The sequence below is a fragment of the Anastrepha ludens genome, chromosome X, assembly GCF_028408465.1.
Source record: "Anastrepha ludens isolate Willacy chromosome X, idAnaLude1.1, whole genome shotgun sequence".
NCBI lineage: Eukaryota > Metazoa > Arthropoda > Insecta > Diptera > Tephritidae > Anastrepha > Anastrepha ludens.
The window spans coordinates 41,554,193-41,573,725 of NC_071503.1; the positions used below are offsets into that span (position 1 = coordinate 41,554,193).

Genomic DNA, 19,533 nt, shown 5'->3' on the forward strand with positions numbered 1-19,533 from the left:
ATTCCGGCGAGCCCGAAAAAACAATTGGTACGACGAGGAATGTATTGCTGCCGCCGAAAGAAAAGATGCCGCCTATAGAGCCACGCTGCGATCGGGCGCAACGCGAGCCATGTGGGATCGCTACAGAGAGCTGAAAAACGAAGAGAGACGTATTATCCGACAGAAGAAACGAGAGGCCGAAATACGTGAGTGCGAGGAGCTTGAGATGCTGGCCAATAGGAACAACGCCCGAAAATTCTACCAGAAAGTTCGGCGGCTTACAGAAGGTTTTACGACCGGGGCGTTTTCCTGTAAGAATAAAGACGGCGATCTGGTGACTGACGTACAGAGCAATCTTAAATTATGGAGGGAACACTTCTCGAGCCTGTTAAACAGTGACAGCTGCGCATGTCATAGAGAATGTGAAGATCCCGATACCCCAATCGTTGATGACGGAATTAACGTTCCGTTACTCGACCATGACGAGGTGAGAATAGCAGTATCACGGCTAAAGAACAACAAAGCCGCGGGCGCCGACGGACTGCCGGCTGAGCTATTCAAACAAGGCGGCGAGGAGCTGGTAAGGTGCATGCATCAGCTCCTACGCAAAATATGGTCGGATGAAAGCATGCCTGCCGATTGGAATTTAAGTGTGCTCTGCCCAATCCATAAGAAGGGCGATTCTGCAATTTGTGCCAATTACCGCGGGATTAGTCTTCTAAATATCGCCTATAAGGTTCTAGCGAGCGTATTGTGTGAAAGGCTGAAGCCCACCGTCAACCAACTGATTGGACCTTATCAGTGTGGCTTCAGACCTGGAAAGTCTACCATCGACCAAATATTCACAATACGCCAAATCTTGGAAAAGACCCATGAAAGGAGAATCGACACACACCATCTTTTCGTCGACTTCAAAGCTGCATTCGACAGTACGGAAAGGAGTTACCTGTATGCCGCGATGTCTGAATTTGGTATCCCCGCAGAACTAATACGGCTATGTAAGATGACGTTGCTCAACACCAGCAGCGCCGTCAGAATTGGGAAGGACCTCTCCGAGCCGTTTGATACCAAACGAGGTTTCAGACAGGGTGACTCGCTGTCGTGTGACTTCTTTAACCTGATGTTGGAGAGCATCGTACGAGCCGCAGAACTTAATCGCTCAGGCACAATATTTTATAAGAGCGTACAATTGTTGGCGTATGCCGATGATATTGATATCATCGGCCTTAACAACCGCGCTGTTATATTAGTTCTGCCTTCTCCAAACTGGATAAAGAGGCAAAGCGAATGGGTCTGGTGGTGAACGAGGACAAAACGAAGTACCTCCTGTCTTCAAACAAACAGTCGGCGCACTCGCGTATCGGCACTCACGTCACTGTAGACAGTTATAATTTCGAGGTTGTAAAAGACTTCGTTTATTTAGGAACCAGCATTAACACCGATAACAATGTCAGCCTTGAAATCCAACGTAGAATCTCTCTTGCCAACAAGTGCTACTTTGGACTAAGTAGGCAACTGAGCAGTAAAGTCCTCTCTCGACGAACAAAACTAACACTCTACAAGACTCTCATCATGCCCGTCCTAACGTATGGCGCAGAAGCTTGGACGATGACAACATCCGATGAAGCGACGCTTGGAGTGTTCGAGAGAAAGATTCTGCGTAAGATTTTTGGACCTTTGCACGTTGGCAACAGCGAATATCGCAGGCGATGGAACGATGAGCTGTATGAGCTTTACGACGACATAGACATAGCGCAGCGAATAAAGATCAAGCGGCTACGCTGGCTGGGTCATGTTGTCCGAAGGGATACACACGCTCCGGCTCTGAAAGTATTCGATGCGGTACCAGCTGGTGGTAGCAGAGGATGTAAAGATCAGGTGGAAAAGGACTTGGCTTCACTTGGTGTGTTCAATTGGCGCCGGTTAGCACGAGAAAGAAACGACTGGCGCGCTTTGTTAAGCTCGGCCAAAATCGCGTAAGCGGTTATCGCGCCAATTAAGAAGAAGAAGAAGGTTAATTTTTCTTTTGTGTGTTATTATTGAGCTACCATGCAAGGTATTTGTTTTTATAGGTTTGCTCAGTAAAGTGCTTTTAGGCAGTAGTCTGCTTTACAGGCTTCAAAAAATCGATTTTTTTGTTTTGTTTTAAATCTCTTCCAAAACTATCCAAGAATATGTCTTTAAAATTCCAGAGGCCAATTCGACATATTTTCGAAGCTAGAGCAGTTTTGGTGGCCGAGCGTCGAGCAGGTGCGAATGCTCAGGCGGAACTTTAAAGCGCGTTTTCTCGAGTTTTCATTTTCACAAGTGTTAGAAAACGGTGCCGGCGATAGCAAAAAGAATATATGTCCGATCGAAAAAAACCAAAGTGATCTAGCTTCAGTATTAAATTATCTTCTATTTGAACTAAAAAAGTTGGACAAAAGTATTATTTAAACTACTTGTTTTGCAACTTAAAGTCAATTTTTTTTCTTAAAAAAGTGAATTTTTTTTTCAAACTTCGAAAAAATTTGGAATTTTATAACTTCTTCGGTATTCTTTTAGTTCATAAAGAAAAGAAACATATAAAAATTAAAAAAAAAATGGGTTCGACTGTTTCAGATGCATCGCACGACCTCCCTCACCGTCACCGATTTACAAGTGCAGACTCCAGGCGCTCCAGAAAAATACTTACAACTTTAAAAAATTTCAATATTTTTTAAAAATAAATATTGTTTTTTAAACCTTAAATATAGTACACTATCGTCTTAAAATTCCGTTTACCGCAATCATTTCCTTCCCTTTCAAAAAAAATTGCTAAAAAACGCTTTTTTTCGGCTTCTAAAGCAGACTACTGCCTTTAGCATATTTATAATCTTTTTTCACATAACTACTTGTGGCACCTGTATCTATTAATATATTTACGGACTTACCATCTGGTGCTCTCCTTTGGAGTGTGGGTAATCCGTGATGCTTTATAAAAAATGATGTTGTTCTTCATCAGCATCGCTGGCTGGTTCGTTGTATAGCGACTGTACCTCCTGTTGTTCTTCTGAAAATTAATTGACTCGTTCTCGTTTGGTTGGTTGCTGAAATGATTCCTCCCGATTTCTTTTTTGAGGAATGTATTGATTGAGCCGACTCCCTATTTTGAAAGCACTAAATTCAATGATTGATTCAATCTGTCATAATATACGTGGAGTGGTATATTCTCCTGCCGTACCTTCATCATCTCCTCATCCAATACATATAAAGGTCTTTGGTCAGCATAAGAGTCGTCTAATCTATCGATGATTGCCTCGAAATTGTGTTTTGTATTATTATTGATTAGAATTTGTGCAGCACGTCCTGTGATTTTTCCTCGTACCATGATTAATGCTTGGGCGAATATACTTTCTCTTTGAAATTGCTTTATACCTTCCATCATAGCACATGCCATCTTCCTCCAATTCCTGTATTCGTGATAGTCTCCTGAGAATGTAGTTAATGATTTAAAAATGTTCAAGTCCACTTCTTGTGGTGTGTTGTAGTAGCATTTTTGTTCTTGTATTTCTAGAATGCTGTGTCCTTGTTGTTCCTCCAATATTGCTAGTCTTTGTTATAATTAGCAACTAGTTCTTGTAAAGCCGATACTTCCGCATGTGTAGCCATTTTATATTATTGTTTATTAATTTTTTATTTTTTGTTGTGTACTTTTAGGATCGTTGTTTTTTTTTTTTTTTGTTATTTTTTATTAGATGCCACTTATATTTTTCTTTTATATTTTTGTACAGGATTTATATCCTTCTTTATTTTATGAAATTATGTATGTTATGATGTTATGTTGGCTTGGTTATTTATACTAATGATAAGCTACAAATAAAGTGAAGCTATAGATAAGATGAAGTTACAAAGAAAGTGAACTTTGTACTAATGCTAAGTTACAAAGAAAGTGAACATTGTACTAATGCTAAGTTAAAGATAAAGTGAAGCTTCAATAGTTGTGGCATGATGTCATGCTACAAAATATGTTGTACTTGTTGTTGAGCCAGAGATAGGGATGGTGTTATCATGTTTAAGGTTAGAGTATTAACTCGCGAGTGCACATATAGTACATACACACATCATATAAATATGGGCATATGTATATAAATTCACATATGATATTTAAATTTGCATGTGCCATCTTCCTGTGTGTCTGGTAATGAAGCGTTTTCTATAAGGGTTTTGATTTGGTTGAAGGGAAAGTTTTACAGAAGGTCTTAGACAGACATAATATTATATCTATACTATAGAGGTGAATGTCTGTACGTTGTCCGCGCATCACTACGAAACGACAACACCAAATGACGTAAAAATTTGTATACATTCATATTTTCACCCAATGAAGGTTATAGGCATGTTTTTATGATGGAACTCGCTTCCCACAGCCCCCTGGCCGCGCCACCACTCTCATTCGTCGCTAATAATGAAATATTTGCTTAAATTTAATCTAAACAATCTTAGTTTTTCCTATTTCCCACTATTTATAGCACACTCTAGACTTCATAATCCGCATAAGCTGTTCGACTATGACCCAAATGCAAAGTTCAAAAACGATTTGAGATTTATTAATAAAAATTATTTTCTATGAAATTATTGTTTGTAATTCTTTTACATACATATCTTAAATCCCTCAAAACTACTCCTACGCGAGCGGGGCCGCGGGTTAATGCTAGTTTGATATATTTTTGTATGATTTGCGCTTTCTAAGTCACTTTTGACAGAGACACCAGACAGACATAATATATGTACCTATATAATTTTGGATGATTTGGAAAAAATTCAAGTATACAAATGTCATATTAAAAAGCTACCTAACATTCTTCGCTTCTAATCACCAGCAAATTCTTATCGCCTGCTGTAAAATTTAGATAACACTAGTTTACACCAAAAATGGTCCTCGACCAAAAGGCGTTTTTTAAACTAATTTGAGGTCGCTGAAACCAAAAATTATTGTTTTTTTTTTCAAATAATGCTTTCAGAGATATTCCCAAAAAACCTGTTTTTTGGGCAATAGTGCAGTTATTACCTGCAATCTCGAAAACAGTGCGCGCCATTTCTTTGCAGTGCATAAATTTCGAAAGGCACACATATAACCTACATGGCAATATATAATTCGTGTCAATGGAAGTCGTAGTTTTCGTAAAACAGCGGTTGAAAGTTAAAAAAAGGCATTTTTAACGTTAATTACTAAATTACACTGTGCGACAGTGAAATTATACTTTTATGGAGACCTAGTACAACTTGTAAGTTTTGAAAAACTAAGAAAAATGGTATAGGAGAAATTTCCAATACACCCCCAAAATCTCATTTTATGGCCATAAAACCGTTTTTCAGTAGGTTGATGTGAAGAATCACTCCTAACTTCGCCAATTTCCATCCGATTTCGAATTTGTTTTTTTAGTTCGAAAGAACAAAAACAAACCTTTTTGACAGTGTGTTGACAATTTTTCTGAAATGACAACTGACGAGACTGTAGACGGAAGTATTTGGAATTTTTTTATTTTTTCTCTATTTTTTCAACTTTGACATAATTTTTACGATATTATCCATGATTGAGGATTTTTTTTAGTACACCACTGTTATAGTAAATTTAATTTTGCGTCGAATGAACTATATTTGACTGTAATTGAATTAAAATTAATAGAGTTGTGTGAGTTTTAAGATTTTAGTTTTTTTTTTTACTAATTTGGTACTACTATAAAAGTAAATACTAATACTAAAGCTTAAATATAATAAAGGGTTTTTCAATTAGCGCGGGTCGATTTTGGCGCCCTGTGGCAGTCATTTTGGTTTGGTGACATCTGCCAAATCTTTTGTTTATTATTCAGTTGTTTATGCCAAATCATCTCGGCAAGTTACACGATTGGACAGCACGTTCAAATGATAAAACTTTATTATCAAAATGAGTGTTCATTAACGCAAACGTTGCGCGCATTGCGCCCATTTTTCGGTAGACGTGGTGGCCCTTCCAATTTCTTATGGCCCATATTGAACCATATGGACCTAGACGACATGTGGTTCCAGCAGGACGGCGCTACGTGCCACACAGCAAACGTGCCACACGGCGGCCGCCGTAGCCGAATGGGTTGGTGCGTGACTACCATTTGGAATTCACAGAGAGAACGTTGGTTCGAATCTCGGTGAAACACCAAATAGTTTTTTCCTTAGATCCTTTAAGAGGTCAGTAGTGAATCATGTTCCAGAGGCTTCATTTGGAAAAAAACTTTGAACAAAATGAAGGAACTTTATTTGTTTGAGGACAATGGAAAAATACACTCGCAAATTCCTAATTACTTTACTTGGAAACTGACCAAACCTCCATCTGGAAAGTTACCAATCAAGCTTCACTCTATACCCAAGGTAGAGATTCCATAGCATACGATACACTCAATGTGTTATGTTATTTATTTATTTTTTCATTCTTTCATCAATTAAGGTACAACTCAAATAGATTACTAATACTAAAGCGTAAATATAATATATGGTAAGCAATACTCTGAGATACATTAGTCACAATTCAAAAAGTGTATCTCCAGATTAAGTTTTGATTTGAAAGTCTCTCGTCAGTTAGAGAATATGTCCAAATTTTTGCATAATTGGTTAGACTGCTTTACACATCATGCAAGCGGTTCATTTGGACTAAAATTGGTCTTGTGATAAGGTAAATGGAGCATATTGCTGAGTCTAAGGGTACGAGTGGGACAATTAAAAAGTATTAGCTCCAGCAGGAAGTGACATTTGATATGTTTCGTAACTCATGCCCCTTATAAACATTACCGATGAAATTTTTCTCCGCATTTCTAAAGTTGGCAATGCTAACAAAAGACATCATTTACTTTTATATGCAGGCAGACTGCAAGGCCAACGAAGTGAATAAATAGGAAATCTAGTGAAATGTTTTGAACCTTCTCAATGCTTAAAGTTGAACCCATATAGAATGGATCCCAAATAATACTGCAATATTCGAGGTTTGATCTCACAAAGAAAAATACAAATTCCTCAGCGTAGAAATATCCTAGAACTCCCTTTAATTCCTTAATACAAAGCCTAGCATATATCTAGACTTGGCAACCATAAAGTCTATATGTTTAGAAAACGCCATTTTCGATGTAAATATGACCCCAAGTCTTTCTTTTCATAATTTTTTTCGCGGGGGTAGTGCCCAACTTATAATCGAAATCGATCGTAACTTTGCGTCTACTGCATGACATGTGCTGGCATTTACCAGCATTAAGAAGTAAGGAGTTATTATCACACCAAGCTTCCAATCTTGTTAGGCCTTCTTGAAGTCTTATGCAGTCAGTTACGTCCTCTATCCGACTGTAAATTTTTAGGTCATCTGCATACATCACACAACGTGATGTCTCGAAAACGTCTGGAATGTCATTAACAAACATTAAGAACAATAGTGGCCCAAGATGGCTATGTTGAGGTACGCCTGAGGTAACTTTGATGGCATCAGATTTAATGTTATTTATACGAACGAATTGAGTTCTATCTGTTAGATAAAATGCAAGCCCCTTGAGTAAGCTAGGATGAAGACCAATTGAACCCAGCTTTTTAAGTAGGATACTGTGGCTGACTCTATCGAACGCTTTCGAAAAATCGGTGAATATGACATCGCATTGTCGACCTGTTTCAAATTGGTTTAAGATAAAATTTGCAAATAACACTTAATTTTAACAATCAAAACATATACAGATCGAAAAAAATCTGCAAAAAGGTTACTAATTTTTTGAATGTCCGACAACGTTTCCCCTTAATAATGCATTTTATACGGAATTCCAGTGGGTTTCTTTTTACAGTTAATGAACTGCCAAAAAAAGTTACAATTTTCTTTGATACCACTTTCTACTTTAGAAATGTAGTTCTGATATAAAAATTTGTTCAGAACATCGAATTATTTTTGGAACCGATTGTACGCTTCATAAAGTTTTGCGTTATTTTTAGATTTGCGGTATAGTTTGTATGCTTTAATTTTTTTATTGTTAAGATTAATGAACCTAGAATTGTACCAGGCCCGTTTGAACTGATTTTTTGCAGACACTTTCTAGTCTTCCTACGAAATCATCATACATCTGTGATAGTTCAGGTTTATTTAAGACAGTTTCCCAATCTACCAAATCCAATGACCGCGATATCTGATTGAAATTGGCTTTATAGAAGTTATAATTTTGGAATTATTAATAACTGATTTGATATAGCTTATACAATATGTTTAAAGCGTACACACAACGCTTTGTGGTGTATGGAGTTAGGAAGAGGGTGTGAAGAGAGGGACATCAGACTTTAGATCATTGCTTATGAATACTAAATCCAGTAAGCGATTGATATCATTGTGTACTCTGTTAATCTGGCAGGGGTTATATTTGGCAAAAGTGCCAAGCGCCTCCCATTCACTCTCGCTTTATACTCCATATGGTACTAATTTCTTAGCATCATCGTCGAAACACCAATTAACATTGGGTAAGTTGAAGTCACCCAAAATAATTATGTTTTGACAGCCAGTTAGACTATCCAGTATGGTACAACAATTATTTACATGATTTTTATATAATTCAATTGGGTTTGAAGGCGGTATATAACTTACACTAATGTATAATTCATTCGATTTTACTAAATTAATTTTAATTATTATTTGGTCAACATCAAAATATCCGTTGTCGGAACTCATATTTGGTGACAAAGTGTGTACTGGGTAGTCTCGAGCTTACAGCAACTAGTACGCCACCACCTTTAGAGAGACCAGTAGTGCGGGAGCATCTGTCTTAACGAAATACATAATACAGTTGACAGTCAAATATTTCTGCAGTATAATGACATTTAGAAAGCCAAGTCTTTGTTAAAACTATGATATTATAGACAGATGAAGAGGAGAAAAACAACAATGGTAGCATTTTAGTCTTTATGCCGCCAGCATTCTGATAATACAGTAGAAAATCTGCCGTATTTCATAACTTATTAACAGCGTCGGTATACGCTAGGTATACGGCGGTTTCGTCTCTTCTTTTTGAAAAGACAGACACACCATGCTTAAACGATACTCTCTCTTATCGATCGCTGCATGGTTGTGTACATATACAATTATGCTTTCAGCGGTCTTTTTTTTTTTTTTTGTTTTTTTGTCGGGACTACAAGCAAGTGCAGCACTCAGACATTAATTGAGTCCATTGTACTACACTTGGATTCCCTTGTAATTTTCTTTAAATCTACCCGATCTCCGAAGAAATCTGAGTAGATCTTGTGGTGCCAAGGAGCCAAGATGGTCGCTTCTTAACACATCAGTGCCAAAGACCTCAAACCTGATTCGAGCGAAGGCCGGGCAGACACACAGGAAGTGGTCCGCCGTCTCATCCTCCTCTTCACAAGCTGGGCAGAGTACACTGTCTGAGATGGCTAACCTTTCCATGTGCCTTGACCACAGAAAGTGGCCCGTCATCAGTCCAACCAGCCGTCTGCACTTCCCTCTGCTTAATGACAGAAGGGTTTGCGACAGTCGATCGGACATGACAGGTAACATCAGTTTTGTCCATCTGCAGCCTCTCTCAGCCTGCCAAGCTCGCTTGTGGGTGGTAGTTACCCATTTGCTAACCGTGGCCGTGATGGCCGCAGAGGGGAGTGGCAAAACGGGCTCTGGGCCAAAGAAGTTGCCCTCTTAGCTAAGGAGTCAGAGGTCTCGTTACCCGTGATACCCACGTGTCCCGGGACCCATGTCAGCATCAGGCTTTTATGTCTACCGACATAGTTCAGCCTGGATTTACAGGACTTGACTACCCCTGATGTGGTTGGGGGGCTCTCTAAGGCCATAAGCGCAGCTTGGCTGTCGCTGCAGATACATATAGATCTGCCTCTCCATCGTTTTTCCACAACAAAGTTCATCGCTTCTTGAACTGCATACACCAGCGGTCACTGTGTGGTTGAAATAAGACAAATGTACCCACTTCATAGCTACAATTACAACCAGTTCTCGGTTTGCATTGCAGCCAACAACAGCATTTTTCGGTTTACGTTTTGGTTTTTTGTTCTTAGCTCCAACAGTTATAAAAATTTCACCATTAACCGACTGCTGCTGCGAATCAGCGAGAGACAGGTTATTCGACGGTACTGCTTGACTGCTTTGTGATAGCAACGACGTAAGCAGCGCTGGAGAGTGTGTATTATATATTTGTGTTTCTACTGTATTAAATATTTTGGCATTAGGCGGAGCAGCGAGAGAGCTTTTTGCAAACCTTACACCGAACTTACACACGGGGAAATCTGGAAGAAAGACACTGGAAGTTCTCTTTTCATGTCTCATTCGCGGTCACACGGGCAAAATTGTTTTTGGCAATATTTTGACGTTTACTACTTTAGCATCTTCTGGTTCAAATATATTCTACAACCCGCTAACATGTAAAGCGGAAAACGTTCGTCGGCAGTTTCTTAAATATATCAATGACAGGTTAAATAATAAATAATTTGTTTTTTTTATTTAAATATATTTATAAATTGCTGTACTTGAATAAAAAAATTAAATTAAATATACTTCATATATAAATAATTAGCTCAAAATTAACTTGAGTATCTAGAAATGCGGAGGAAAATTCGAATTGAACATAAACATGTCCCATAACCATTTTAAATTATACCTAATAATAATAAATAATCGTGCATTTCCCAAGCAGCGTTCGAATGTTTGTCATCGTTGTTATCTTTCGTTTGATTGAAAACCAACACATTACTCAGAACTTTCTCCCACAAAAGAAGAAAACAAATGAAGCATCTGTCAAAAATTGCTTTAAGATTGGAAATACGAATAAGAAGAGCAAAGCGTGTCGCCAGTACAGGAGACAAAATCCTTTCTCTCTTCCGCGTCCGTCCTTCACTCCCGAACAAAATGTTTCCCTTCCAAATGTTTCCCTGTGTAAATGGGCACTTAACATTTAGTTCGGTATTGACTGGAGAGTCGGCAGCGGTTGCAGCAGCGGCAGCATAAGAGGTAGATGGAGCAGAAGAGAAAGGTGATGGTGTTGAGTTAGAAACAAGTACTCGATCCCTGTTTTTTGGTGTTGCAGAATTATTGTCCTGTAGTACATGTAAATTGTGTCGAAGGGCTTTTATATCATTAGCCAAAGCGGGAATAGTAGCGGCGACATCGAGATCGCAAAGTTTGTGACGAACGGCTTTTACCTCAAACTGTAGTTCTTCTACCTTTTTTATTAAGTTTCTCTTGTCGGTTTGTAAAGAGCTAATTACAGCTATCATTTTCTCCTGTGCATATCTAAGAGACTTAATTTCGTCGAAAGAGCTTGCAGGTTGATTTCTTGCTTTCTGCACTCCGCTGATGGATTCGGTCTGGATGGAAGTAGCTGGAAGCGATGAGACGTTGGCGGTCCCAGAAATATTTCCATTAGAGTTGTCTGCTTCTATTGGCGAAGAAACTGAGCGAGGGGACAGTAGGACCGAATTACGGCGCGCTTTTGTGCATTGTTTACAGCAATACTGCTTATTTATTTTCAGCAGGTACTCAATGTCAGCTGGCAAAAAATTTTCGCAAGTAAGATAATAAAATTCGCTGCACTTAACATACTGATTTTTTTTGTTTGGCTGCCCACGGTCAACCTTTTGACCGCATATGCATGGCATTGTGGATAAAAAAAAGTGTCCAAGTAAAACGATAAGCTAAATCGAGTCACTGTCGCACGAACGATTAGGTGTATTACCAATAAAGCTCAGTGAACGCGGAAGGTCCGAAATCACGTCCGTTACGTACGACGTTAACTTTGTAATTTTGATTTGTTGTATTAAAGAATAGTTTAGAAAGCTGCCTCTGCGCCTATGAAGGTATTTTGTTTTTGTAAGTACAATATTTTGAATATCGACTCGGGGACAGCGAATTTCATCAAGTAAATAATTAATAACATAATATACATACATATATTTTATTAACCTTTGTAGATAAATTCAGATATGTATGTATTGGCCGCCGTAGCCGAATGGGTTGGTGCGTGACTACCATTCGGAATTCACAGAGAGAACGTTGGTTCGAATCTCGGTGACACCAAATTTAAGAAAAACATTTTTCTAATAGCGGTCGCCCCTCGGCAGTCAATGGCAAACCTCCGAGTGTATTTCTGCCATGAAAAAGCTCCTCATAAAAATATCTGTCGTTCGGAGTCGGCTTGAAACTGTAGGTCACTCGATTTGTGCAACAACATCAAGACGCACACCACAAATAGGAGGAGGAGCTCGGCCAAACACTCTAAAAGGGTGTACGCGCCAATTATATATATATATATATATATACATGTAAATCAATATTGAGTCAAATTTTTGATCTCTTGATATATGTACATATGTATGTATTAGATCCTCTAACTCCTAGTTTGAGCATAGAACGTTTCATGGTAATGCATGGTCGGTATAAAATTATCTACTTTCATGCGACATACAGTTTGTCAAGAATATCTTTGCGTGGTGAAGAGAAATTTAAAATTTTAGCTTTGATCGAGAATTCCAACAACAAATAGAAAAGCAAACAAAAAATTTATACACACATTCCATTATCGTACTTGTCTACGACTATTAGGCGCCAACAGTTATTAAATAAACACACACATTACAAAAACAACAACAAGAAAAGATGTTTAGTCCATTTAAAAAGTGTTAAAAAAATCGTTGCATAACTGATGAAAACAACAAAAAATGCAATTGCAATTCTCTAATTTGATTTTTAATGTCATCCACTTTCGACTGAGTCCTTTCCTTTGTTTCTTTCGCGAATTCAAAAGAAATTGGAACGCAACGTTTTGGTGACGATGGATGAGGATTTTGCCATACAATTTTTGAATTATCAGTTGTTTTTAAGCACAAAGGTACCATTGACACTGCAAATATTGATTCATCTGAGGCATTTGATTCACTGAATTTTTGCTTATATATGCTTTGATCGGAAGAACCATCGCATCCATATTTTAAAATGAAATCTAAATTGCAAGTTTTATTTAATTCTTGAAAAGGTAGAAGGGATAAACTAGAATCCTTAAGAAGTCGAAGTACAGTATGATTTATTAGGGACTGTAATTCAATACTTGCACCTAATTCTGTAATGAGTATGTTCGAAGGGTAACAACTCTTTTTTGCTTCAAGAATTTGATGGTATGTTGGAAAAATATTTGCATTTCGTTTCTTAGCCTGAAATTGTATTGATTCGTATTGATATTTTGAAAATTTTGTGTCTTCGATTAAAGCTAACGCTTCTTCTGCCGAGAATTTGATAAAATCTGTGTTATCATTTTGATCTTCAGTATTTTCTACCTTCATTAAAAAGACTATTTTTGTTGCTAATTTACTTCTTCCACTTTTTCTCAATATTCGCAAAAATGATTCTTGTATTTCTGATTCTGTATAAGACTCTTCAATCATTATTAATTTTCGTCTTTTTGTGGATGCAGAAGCTTTTTCAAAATTGTCAGTACATTTTCTACCTGTTTTTGTTTTTGCTTTTGTAAAATCCACAATAAAATCAGTTTCTAACCATTTTTTAAATTTTTTTTCAAAACTACTTTTAACGTACATAGAATCTTTCCATTTCTTTTTAAATGTGCTGAAAAAAGACCTAGTCAAATCATTTTTTACAATTTCTAATTGTTTCGAATCCAGAACAAATTTAACTTCCAAATGATCAAGTAAATCTTGTATATCATTACTTTTATTTTCTATTAAAAAGTTACAAAGAACTGCCTTTGATACTTTGAAGTAGTCCATTGTAGCTTTTCAGACATTTACAAAATAATATAAATAATATGTCAAATAATTTTAAAACAAAAGCACAGTTTTCAAAAATCTAAGATAATATATAGATTACAATTTACAATAATCATAAAACAATCAGACCGACAACATTACTTACCAAATTTTAAAATCTTTGTAAAATGTCTCAACAGGTAAGCTATTGTACTTATAATATATAAGATTGAAATCATATGTGAGAGAAGTTATGTTAAATGCTTAACACGCCATCTATGAGAAACTGACACTACTTTATTTTGTCGGTCGATAATACAGAAAATTTTTAAATTGACTTTTTTCGCTAGATAACTTTATTCTTGCTTTTTTAACACTAAACCAGTTTTTCTTTTATGTTCCTACGTATTAATATTTCCGATCTATTATTAGCAAGCTTATAGAGTAATAACGTGTAAACTAGTGGAAAATTATGTTCATTTCATGAACATAAAAACGTTATGGTGAAAATAAAAAATTGAAATGTTTCCAAAATCAAAACTATCAATGTGCAATATTTATTCTAATAGACCATTCACTGAAAACTTAAAATTTTTGAAGTCATAGTGAAAAAACGAAATTTTAAATGTTATAAAATATATAATATTGTCATTTTTTCTACAAGCTACTGGCAAAATATATACTTTCTTCTAGGTCAATTGATTTATCTCGATCCAAAGATACTTAGTTTTTCATTTATTAAGTCGCATTTCAATTACGAAACATAAAAAAAATTAATAAATATAAAAAATAATTAAGTTTTAGAAATTTCGACCGCCATATTGGATCCGCCATTTTGAATTTTAAAAATCTGACATTATATTCGTAATCAACGACCCCAAAAACCCTCAGGTAACAAGTTTCAAGCGAATTCGATTGGATTTAAAAAAGTTTGTCCGCCATATTGGATCCGCCATTTTGAATTTTGTAAATATGATATCAGATTCGTCATCAGCGACCCCGAAAACCCCCGGATACCAAGTTTCATAAACAATAATTAACTATAAGAAAATTTTGACCGCCATATTGGATCCGCCATTTTGAATTTTGACAATCTGACATCATATTTGCAATCAGCGACCCAGAAAACCCCCGGATACCAAGTTTCATAAAAATAATTAATTTTTAAAAGATTTTGTAAGTTTTGTAAGTTTGTAAGTTTTGTTTTTTAAATGTATTTGTTTAAATATTTCAATATTAGCAAAATATTTTAAAAATCCGCAAGGACAGAGTTGTTAGCAATTTTATCCTGAGCAATTCAAAAAAAATAAATTGCAAATCGGTCAAGAAATGTGTGCTGTAGACTGTTTTGAATAGTAAATTCCAGTTTTGCACCACTGTGCGGCGTCAGTGTTTGCAAGATACATAACTTAGTGATTATAAGTACCCAGACGCCGCGTCGCCTTACAGCTTACACATACAATACGGAAGCATAATCAAGCTAGGCTAGGCGAATCGGCATATTATTTTTATAAAAGAATAATAAAAAAAATTAAATGAAAGCTTCTTTTTCGGCGTCTTTGTGATACGGTGCCTTTGTGCGCTGCACACTTTGAACACGCCATGCGTCGGGGTTGATCTGATCGTAATTTGTTGTCATTGCACTGGTAAAGATTCGAGTGCAGTTATTTTTCTGTTTGTACTTCAGTTTGGACTCAGCTTTGTCTTCGTAGTGACATGTGTGTATTTACTGTGTAATTTTCAGTTGGTGTTTTTAATTATTACGTTAAAGTTCAACTACATTTTGTTCAATTATTTATTATTATTTAACCATCATGGATAAATGGCTAATTAAAATTCCAACTAATAAGTCTGCCACGCCGTCACAACCAAGTTGCAGTGCTTCAAATCCGACTTCTAGCAAAACAAAAAAAAGAAAATATGACGAATCATATTTGCAGTATGGCTTCAGAAGGATTAAATTGGAAAAACTGTGTTGGTGTGTGCACGGACGGTGCTGCAGCAATGACCGGACAAGATCTTGGTTTTACAGCATTTGTTAAAGCTGGAAATGATCATATTACATTTACACATTGTATGATTCACCGAGAGGCACTTGTTGTTAAAAAAATTGCACCAGAATTAAACCCTGTGTTTTTGATGCAGTCAAAATCATTAACTTTATTAAAAGTCGAGCACTTAATAGTCGACTGTTTAAAAATTTGTGCATTGATATGGATTCGGATTATACAAGTTTATTGCTATATTACATGCTGAAGTTAGGTGGCTATCAAGAGGTCGAAGTTTGAAACGATTATTAACTTTAAAAGATGAAGTTCTTATATTTCTAACAGAGCAAAATTCTAATTTGGCCGATTATTTTCACGATAATTTATGACTTCTCAAGCTATGCTATTTGGCAGATATTTTTGATAAAATCAATGATATGAATTTATCAATGCAGGGAGTCTGCGTTAATATGTTTATGTTAAAAAAAAAACTTGAGGCCTTTGTTAAAAAAATTGTTATATGGGAGAACAGAGTGGAAAGTGGATCGCTCGAAATGTTTCCATTTACTGACGAGTATATAACTAGTAACAATATTTCAAAAAAAGATACTCCTATAACAAAAATTATAGTTAATCATTTGAAGGATATTTAAGTTTACATGCACAGTCATCGACTAGCACTCTTGGCGTTCGGTTGTGTTTTCTCTTCTCGCAGTCTAGTGATTACAATCTGAGTTCATCGCAGTGTTTTTATTTCTTCTATTCTCTAATTATTCATCTCTTTTCGTGCACCGGTTTGTTTATTTGTTTACGACCACTAAGTTTCCACCGCAGCCGGAGTTTGGGTTCTCTGCCGCTATCGTGTTCTTAGCGCAAACACGAAACAAAACACCTGTCAAATCCCATACAAAATTAAAACACAACTCCATACCTAAACCCACTTTTCAAAGCGTGTTTTGTTGGGTTTGCGTCTAATTTAATTATTAAGTGGTGGCAATGTTGCTCATTTTCCTCATTTATTATTGCATTCTTATCGAAACATGGCAACAATGATTGCAATTTGTCAATATGACATTTGATTGACGCACCGGCTATCCATTTGGTTAATCTTGCTCAAACGATTGTTATATATATCAAACAACAGGTAAAAAACCGAGTGTTGAGCGAATAGAGGCTACTGGTGATGCGCCAATTGCGCAATATGGGCCGGGAATAGTTTTACACGAACATTATTTATATACGGTTGGGGGATCAACTGGCTATGATTACTCTTGTGATGTGCATCGCTTAAATTTGCGCACACGAGTGTGGGAATGCGTATATATCTGTCGTCCAGATATACGCGAATATCCAGAGGGTCGTTATCGTCACGAAGTTGTCTACGATGGGCAATACATATATGTGCTGGGTGGTGGTACGTCGAATTTAGTGTATGATTTACAACGCATCCCTGCATTTAATTTAATTACAAACCGATGGGAATATTTCGTCACATTACCCGATCGAACATCAGAAACAAATCTAACAATCGAGCGACAAAATTCCGGATATCCAAACCCACGAAAGTGCTTTTCCTGCGTACAGCACACGAAATCGAATGGTGAGGTCGAAGCATTCATTACGGGAGGCTTGCAGGTGCGTAATAATTAAATTTAGTATTATTAAATTATATTTGAAGTTGGATATCCCTTTTCCATTTGCAGGCCGATCAAGTATATTTTTCAGATATATGGAGATTAAATTTTACTACTAAGCAATGGACACTTATAAAAACAGCCTCTCTACCAAAAGCTTTGTACTTCCATGCCGCAGCGCACAGTCAAAATGGTTGTATGTACATATTCGGTGGTATTGAATATGATGAAAAACGTATACGACGGTGCAATGACCTTTATAAAATGTGGATGACCATACCATTATTAAGTGAAATTTGCTGGGAGGCAGTGTTACATTACAGACCAAATCTCAAATTGAATGGCCACTCACAGCTGCTTAAAATGGGCATACCATTGCGCTTTGCACAGAGATTGTGGCATTCTTCAAAAGCCAAATGATTATACAATAAATGAAGAGATATATGGTATGGTATGTCATGTAACGAGCAATAAGAAGCGACAATTTTTATGTTTCATTCTAGACATAAAAGCATAATTATTGTTTGCTAACCATTTAGGAATGACATAGTTTCATATGGAAGAAATGGAACCAAAAGAATAAACATAATAAAATAAGACATTAATAATGAGTAAAAATGAAAAAAGCTAATTAATATGAAAATAAGAGTAATTATTTTTATACGCTACATATGTGTACGAGCAGTTGTGGCGATTTTTTTTACAATATGGTTCATACACTGTCAATGGATGCTCAGATCACGAATTCTAGAAAATTGTATCATAAGAGTGGAAGCAGGATCTAGTGGCCAATCGGGCAACCAGATGAACACCAAATTTAAAAGGATAATAGTCTGCCGTCTGATTTAAAGTTCGTATCCATGAGTCTATGCATAATTAAATTCGCTTTTTCCAGATTAACGATATAAACAAATTATTTTCAATAAAGAAATCAAAAATGAATAAAATGTTATTTTATAAAATTATGTATTACAAATTTTATTGTTCTGGTGAAAAGTTGTTTTTCAGATTTAAACCAATTGGACTCTTTGTAGGATATGGCTTCATTAAATGCTGAGAGAGACGAAAAGCAGAGTCCCCTATAATATGGACTGGTATTTTTGTGGATCCATACAGCAAGCTCAATTCATCAAGAAGTGCACAACTTTGCAACTCGCGCTTTAGCGATGATTTTTCAAAAATTCCGGAGTCGTTGCATCTTCCAGGACTGCCGCAATGTATATAAACAAATCTATATTTTGCGTCTACCAAAGCCAATAGTACTAAGGAATACCACCCTTTGTAGTTGTAGTAATCAATGGCTTCTTCCTTTCTTGGATGAATTTCAATATGACATCCATCTGTATAATAAAGATAACAAATTGAATTTTATGCACCATTTTATAATTTTATCAATTTTTATAATTCTTATTTCACAATGTCAACAAAAGACAGTTCAAACACAGTTTCTCCCAAACTTTCGGTGGAAACAGTTGACAGTTCTCCCAAACACAACTCCTGCAAACACGGTGTTTGCTTTTGGTGGAAACGTAATATTATATTGCTTCTCACCTTGCGGACTTCGGTAAGAAATAATGCCTCCCCCTCTCGGGGATAACCGGTTTGCCTTGCTTTCGGCAAGCCCTCAACGCAAAAGAAAGAAAGCACAAACAATTACTAAGGAGTTGTTCCCAGCACTGCCGGCAGTGATAAAAGAAAACCCCAAATACTTAATTGCAAGTGCACTTGACACATCCAAACCCCTTAGCAAATACTCTTGCTTTGCTGTTCACAAGGCACTTAAAAATGTAAGTACCGACATTTTAAACATTTCAGAGCTGAGAGACGGAAATTTACTTCTGTTTGTTAAAAATATGAATATAGCTAACAAATTTCTGCAAACTAAAGCCCTTCTTGGCATCTGCCCAGTTAAGTTTGAACTTCATAACAACCTTAACTCTACTAAAGGCACAATATTTGCACCGTGTTTAAATAACGTCTCTGAAAATGAAATAGTTGACAATCTAAAGGATCAAGGAGTTACTTCTGTATACAAGTTTCTAAAATTCGTTGACGGCAAATCCGCACCTTCTGGAGTCATTCTATTAACCTTTGATCTCTACCACTTGCCTGAGAAAATTGAAGTGTCATGGTATACAACAAAAGTAAAACAGTTCTATCCTAACCCCATGCGGTGCGAGAGTTGTCAACTACTTGGCCACACA

At 36.5% G+C, this 19,533-nt stretch overlaps 1 pseudogene; it reads left to right on the top strand.

Annotated features, from left to right (window-relative positions):
- The first annotated feature begins 16,778 nt into the window (after positions 1-16,778).
- Positions 16,779-18,270, top strand: LOC128869974 (kelch domain-containing protein 10 homolog; annotated as a pseudogene).
- Positions 18,271-19,533: the final 1,263 nt, after the last annotated feature.